Source organism: Prionailurus viverrinus, chromosome A3, assembly GCF_022837055.1.
Source record: "Prionailurus viverrinus isolate Anna chromosome A3, UM_Priviv_1.0, whole genome shotgun sequence".
Taxonomy (NCBI): Eukaryota; Metazoa; Chordata; class Mammalia; order Carnivora; family Felidae; genus Prionailurus; species Prionailurus viverrinus.
In genome coordinates, this window is record NC_062563.1 from 19,676,532 (window position 1) to 19,683,211 (window position 6,680).

General features: G+C 52.9%; 1 long non-coding RNA gene across 2 annotated transcripts; it reads left to right on the forward strand.

Moving 5' to 3' along the window:
- Positions 1 to 795: 795 nt before the first annotated feature.
- On the forward strand, positions 796 to 4,347 carry LOC125163051 (uncharacterized). 2 transcript variants are annotated; one of them, XR_007151260.1, is made up of 4 exons: positions 796 to 1,116; positions 1,595 to 1,677; positions 2,871 to 3,082; positions 3,650 to 4,347. It is a non-coding gene; the product is annotated as an uncharacterized LOC125163051 (long non-coding RNA). The 2 variants fall into 2 exon arrangements; XR_007151258.1 differs by having other exon boundaries at positions 2,871 to 4,347.
- The last annotated feature ends 2,333 nt before the right edge of the window (positions 4,348 to 6,680 follow it).

Here is a 6,680-nt window from a genome sequence, read left to right on the forward strand (position 1 = left end):
ATGGGGCTCCATCCAGTTTGGCCCCGGGGCCCCGCCTGGAAGTCTTGGATGCCTGAGCCTCCTCCAATGCCTGGGTCATCCTGACCTTCCCCTTGTTGCCAAACCGGATCACGTGGCCAATGCCAGCGTCTGTGTGGGCGAGGGGACCACATTAGTGTGGGTTCTGAGAAGGGGGATTTATTTGTTGGGGTCGCTGCTAAGAAGATCTACTCCGGGAATCTACGCACTGTTTCCAAGATTCCAAGGGCTCACTGAATCACGGGACAGCGATGATGAGGATGCTGGTAATAACCCTAATACTACGATTAATAATGTATACCTTCTTCTTTAGTGCTTATTAAGTCCTGGGGCCTAAATAACGCGTTCGCTATTTAATCTCAGCAATTCTGCGAGATCAGGGCCGCTCCCGGGTTACGGAGGAGGAAACCGAGGTTTGAAAGGTGACGTTTGTTTCTCGAAGTGCATCTAGAGGCTGTAATTCTCTCTGAAGGGGGAGAGGCCTGTGGGGGCAGAGCGGGCGTGGAATCATCCCACTCTGGCCCGGAGATCTCAGGACAAAGCCAAATCACCGTTTGCAAAGAGGGTCCTTGGATCTGTCGAAACGAAACGTAAGCAGCTTTCACCAAATAGCGGTTTGAGGAGCTGAGATGGTGTGAATCAGAAACACGAGGCTGATGTTTGTCTCCATCCTCGTGGGGGTTTGGCAGGCTCTGAGTTCCCTTGGCAGGCGGGATTCGGCCTCCGTCAAAACCTGGAGGTCTGGCAGAATAGTGTGGACCTTCCGGTCAGGCCAGGCCTCCCTTCCTGCCGTTCAAATCCCAGTCCCAGCCTCTTGCGGCTTCTGGCTTCTCCTGCTGCCTCTCCCAGCCCTTGAGCCCCGAGGACAGAACAGCAGGAGGCGTCCGCACAGCCCCGTCCCCGGCAGAGAAAGACGGCACAGAGCATGATTTCCTGGAGCCCAGTCAAGGAGCAGTTCCCTGGTGCCAGGAAACCCAGGGACGGAAACTGTGGCTGCGGGACCCATCCACGGGACGTGCTGTCGGGAATAAGCCCAGAGAGAGGAGGAGTGCGGCCGAACAGAAGGGCCAGACCTGCCCCGGGGGCGCCGACCAGGAGGTGACCTCTGCCGGGTTCCTTTAAGACTGTGGGATGTAATTCTGAGAAAAAGCGGCTTTCGGGCAGAAAGTGTTTAGAGCAGACCGGGTTCATCAGGCTTTTCTCTAATTGCACACCTTCTCAGAGCCTTCACTCTCTGAGGTGAAGTCCAAGGTGGGAGCAAGGGCTGTAGCAGATTCAGGCTCATCTGACAGAGGAGCACAGTGCTGGGCATTTTGTGGGACTGCTGTTCTACGGGGACGCACCGGGAGGAAGGCGTGCCGGTGTCCCTGCAAGTGTCAGGACACAAGCTCCGTGACGCGGGGATCTCATCTGCTTTACCCGTGTCCCCAGAGTCGAGTACAATGTCCGGCACAGTAAAGAGTGGATCAATCAATCAATCGATGTGTGCAGGGCTCTCTGCTTTCTTCGTTCTTGTTTCTTTCCCTTCCTGCAAAGCCATGTCCTCCCAACCTTCCTTCTTGTTCTTCCTTCCAAGTGTTTATCGTGACAAGCCCTGTGCTGATCCCGGGGACACATTAGAGAAAGAAAACAGGCCTGCTGTGTGCTCACTAATCGCGGGTGAGTAGCTGGAGAAGGTGAGAGGGGGGGATGGGGTGGGGGCTGCCCAGACCCCCTCACGGCAGGCTGGTGGCTGGCTCGTCTGGGGCAGACCTCGGTCTCCTCCTTGCTTCCGTTGGTACCCTTAACATCCCATTGTCCCGAGGTCCCAGATACCCCAGACCCGGCAAAGCAGGCCAGTAGCCCCTCACGGCCCCCCCAGTTTTCCTTGCCTGCTGCTGCAGGAACAAGCCACTGGCCTGTGAACTCTGCAAGAGCATGGCCACATCAGTCGTGTTCCCCAGGGCACCTCCAGGTCTGGCTGGGACCTGGCACTAAGGAACGTGGGACGAGAGATGCGGCCCCGGGGATGAGGCTGGTTTAAAGCAAACTGGTTTAAAGCAAAGTTCTGGGACGTTCTGGGACGTTCTGGAGTTCCCAGCCACGGACGCAGCTCTGGGGATCCGGATGCCTCTCCTGCGAGGGCCGCAGGATGTCCTTCCTAGCCTTAGTCTCTCCTGCCCCTTATTGATCCCCAAGGCTGCAGCTCAGTCGGTGCCCCTCTTTCTCCTTTCCTCATCAACTCTTCTTCCGGGGATCCAGAAAGCTCTCTTGGCCCCTTAGGGAGCTTTGCAGGTGCCATCAAGGAAGAGCGGTGTTGTTACTCTGAAGGGAGAAAGCTCGTGTGGGTTTAAGGTAACCCCAGCTTGCTCCCTATTGGCTGAATGCTTCGGGTCTCAGAGAGTCACAGGGGGTCCCTGGGGCAGTTCCTAATCCCCTGTCTGCCCTTAGTGCCTGCATCTGGTGGTGACAGTGTTTGGTTTATCAGGTAGATGATGGAGCTCCCCTTGCTGGATTCAGGGCAAGGATCTGAAAGTGTGGGGAAGGTCAACGTTGTCTTAACCTAAGTGTGAAATCTGCTTCAGACCACAGTGAGGTGATTATGAGAGATGTGGTTTGAGAGGGCTTCCCCCAGGACTGAGCCGACACGAGGTTCAGGGCGCTGGGCTAGGCCTTGTACTCAGGCTCCATACAATCCTGCAAGGGGCGGCTGGGGGCCGGGGGGGGGGTTGCTGCCCACTTTACAGATGAAGGAACTGAGTCCCAGAGAACAAACATGACACGTCCAATTTGCTGAAATGGGGTTTGAAATCAGGAATGGCAAATATGAAGCCAAGGTGACTTTCAGACCACCCTCTGTCTCCTGTGATCAGAACGATGTGTGCCTGCTGAGGCAGCCTCCCTTGGGAACCTTGGTGACGGAAGGGGAAGGCCCAGAGGAGAGTATGACCAAAAGGCCATGTGGTGAGGAGAGAGGAGGAAAGTTACTCCTTCGTTCATTCAGATAATACTGAGCATCTATGTGACTGAAATGCCGGAGATCCAGCAAAGCAATACCCAGCTCTTGGCCTTGGAGACTCAGTAGGTGAGTGAGATATTTTTCAAGTATTACATAGAAAGTATAAATCGCATCCGTGGGCAGTTCTCTGAAGGAGAAATACAAGACACTAAGAGAGATCCTGAGAGGGCTGTGGCATGGTCAAGGGGATCATTAAGGTGGCTTCCCTGAGGAAGGAATGCTTTAACTGAGATCTCAAACAGGAGAAGGAATCAGCAAAGTGAGTGTGAGCGTGGAAGGGGAGGAGCAGGAAATGTTTCAGAGTCAAAAACACATGCAAAGTCCCTGTGGCAGGAGACATCTTGGTGCTCTCTGGAGACAGAGAGCAAAGGGTCAGGTGAGGTCCTGAAGTTAGAGCATAGGAAGCCAATGAAATATCTCAAGCAAAGGAGGGGACATGATTCTATTTAAGTTTGGAAAAAGATTCCCCTGACTCCTGTGTAGGAGGATTTGCTTCCTCTTAACCATTGAGAGTAGGCTTGGCAAGAAGGGACTGGGAACTAATGGGCAAGTCAATTTCTTTGGCCAGGCTTCAGTTTCCCCCTCTCCCTAGTGAGTTTGGCTTCAGCAGTTGATCATTTTCACCTAGAGCAGATGTTCTGCCGGCCTTCCTCACTCCCTGAGCTGCCTCTCAACAGGACACTGAGTACCATTTACTATGAACCCTTCAAAAGTGAGTTTCCATGTGCACATGGACACATATCTGTACCCCTGGAAAGCAGAGAGGAACTGCTGTCTTGGGAACACCATGCAGTGCTATGTACGAAACCTAAATGTGCTGGGGTGCACAGATTCTACCACTTGGCATCGACTTTCGAGAACTACCTGCAGTGGGCAAAAGAAGAGTGTGGGTGGGTGTTCATGTTAACATTGTTTATGAGCAGTGCAAACCCTGGAGTCTGGACTTGGCAACTGGTAAAGACTAGGGTACACGCCCACTATGGGATACTAAGTAGCCATTAAAAGAACTAAGTGGAACCTTTGGGTGTTCAACGGGCAAATCTCGGAAGCATTGTGATGGATGAAAAAAGCAAGTTGTAGAAAGATACATTGTGCAGCGCTAAGAATAGAAATGCCCCCTTCCCTCCCGCAACCCGACCCCTAGCCTTTACTATGAGCTTCTATGTAACACATAACACCATACAAAGAACAGAGATTTGCAAGAGAAATAATTGACACTAGGGGTTGCCTCTGGAGTGGATCAGGATTGGAGGTACCCGCCTTCCCAGTAATATTCTACTCTTTTTAAAAAGAAGGATGCATTGGGACACCTGGCTGGCTCAGTCGGTTAAGCGTCCGACTCTTGATTTCAGGTTCTCTTGATTTCACAGTTCGTGAGATCAAGCCCTGCGTCGGGCTTTGCGCTGACAGGGTGCAGCTTGCTTGGGATTCTCTCTCTCTCCCTCTCTCTCTCTGCCCCTGCCCTGCTTGTACTCTCTCTCTCTCTCTCAAAAATAAATAAACTTAAAAAAAGAAGGGTGTATTTATAGATTTCTATGTAACTTAAAAGTACTTAAAAAAATAACAGGGCTCTTGAACATGCTGGGGAAAATATTGACTAGATTTGCTGCTGCAAAGGGGTGGCTTCCTGTTTCTCGTGTTCTATATTTGATTGTCTTTACATTGTTCAGAACGAGAATATATTTACACATTCATGGTGCAATAACACAAGGAAAAATGAAGCAGTTCTTCTCATTTAGTCTTCTCTAGCTCCTTAGCCAGGAGCGCTCGGGGGGGAACTGAGGCCCAGAAACCCATGTGACTGCAAGCCAGCCTGCAGTGAGTCAGTGAGTGAGGGAAGAAAAGGCCATCCCAGAGCCCGCTGAGTCACGTGATGCCGAACACAGCAAACTGGCTTGTTTTGCAACCCAGGCAGGCCCTTTAACCACAAGCCTGCTGGCCGGCCCCATGCAGGGGCGGGGGGGTGTGGGGGTGTGGGGGGAGAGTGGAGACGATGCCAGTAGTCTCCCCTCCATGAGTCATGCTCCTTCCCGCAATAGTTAGGGGAGGATGTGGAGACGATGGGCTGGGGAGTAGAGGCTACTGCCTTTAGACCCTGCCGGGCTGGGTGCCCCAGAGGGTGACGGGCCCCGGGGCCCTTGGGGAAGTCCCAAAGGGGCTGTTGCTCCCCTGTGTAGATTAATAGAAGCACGGATGTTTGCATCAGACCACCGCTGTGAGTGCCTGCGCGGTGACCAAAAGGACGAGGGCTTTCGGGGGCTTTCGCTGACCACTGAGCGCCTGTGGATGCGCAGGCCACTGTGCTCATGGGCCAGGAGAATTCCTAAGGCAGGGTTTGCTGGCTCTTTTCTACAGAGGAGGAAACTGAGCCTCCGTGGAGGTAAGTGACTTGTCCAAGGTGTAAGGTCCAAGCTGCAAAGTGGCTGCAATGGGATGAAGTCAGATGTGGCTGAATTCAAAGCCCAGATGGCTTTCATTGCCCTCTGTTGCTTCCAGAGAGGCGTGTGCTCACAGGTATGTGTCCTTGGAAGCCACTCCTCACGGGTCACACTCCGGAGTTTGCTTGTGGAAAGGAAGGTCGGGTAGGGGAAGTGGGAAATCCTCCGAGGTGGCAGCAAGAACCTGGCACTTCTGAGCCCTCACTTCTCTGGCCAGGTGCTGGACTGAGTGCTTTACTTTCATGGGCTCCTTAGTCCCTTCGACAACTGGCAAAACAGGTGTCTTTGTTCTAAGGACGGGCACACTGAGGCTCAGGGAGTGAAATGACTAACTGCACAGCTAGTGAGACGAGGCAGAGTTCGAAACGGGGTCTGTCCGATTCCAAAACCTCCCCTCCGTACTTACCCATAAGCCCTTTCCCCCTGCAGACATATGAGGCCCAGGTCTCAGCTCTCCCTTTGCTCCGCAGTCTGATCCTTGTCCACCAAGCAAGTCCTCTTTCGCGCTCAACACCCCATGGGGCATCACCTCCTCCAGGAAGCCTTTCTCAGCTCCAAAGCAAGGGGTTCTCACGGTGCCCCCACAGCTCCCTGACCACACGTGTCATTATTACCCGTGGTTTTGTGACTCTTCCTACTTGTCTTTCCAGAGGACTGTGAGCTCTTTTAGGGTAGAGACGATGTGATGGTGCATTTTATGTGTCAACTTGACAGGGCTAAGGGATGCCAGTGAAGCACTTGTAGGTGTGTCTGTGAGGGTATCTCTGGAAAAGATTAGCAGAATCAGTAGACAGAGTAACGAGGATGGGGCAGGGGGCGTGATCCAACCTGTCGAGGGCCCAACCAGAAGGAAAAGGCAGCGTGAGGGTGACTTTGTCTCCACTTGAGCTGAGACGTCCATCTTACCCTCTCAGGCCTCAGAGCTCCTGGCTCTTGGGCTTTCCAGCTCCCAGTGGGGCTTCTCAGACCTTCGGCCTTCGGCTAAATCTCACCACCCTCTTTCCGGCTACTCCAGTTTGTAGATGGCAGCTTGCGGGATTTCTCAGCCTTGGCAATCACATCAGCCAGCTCCTAGAATAAATTTCCTCTTACATGCACATCTCTGTAGAGTCTATTGGTTCTGTTTCTCTGGAGGACCCGAACTAATACAAATGGTATCATGCTCACCAACAACTTTTAACACCCTTTGGTCATAGTTTCCATCCAAGGCTAGGGCAGTGGTTATG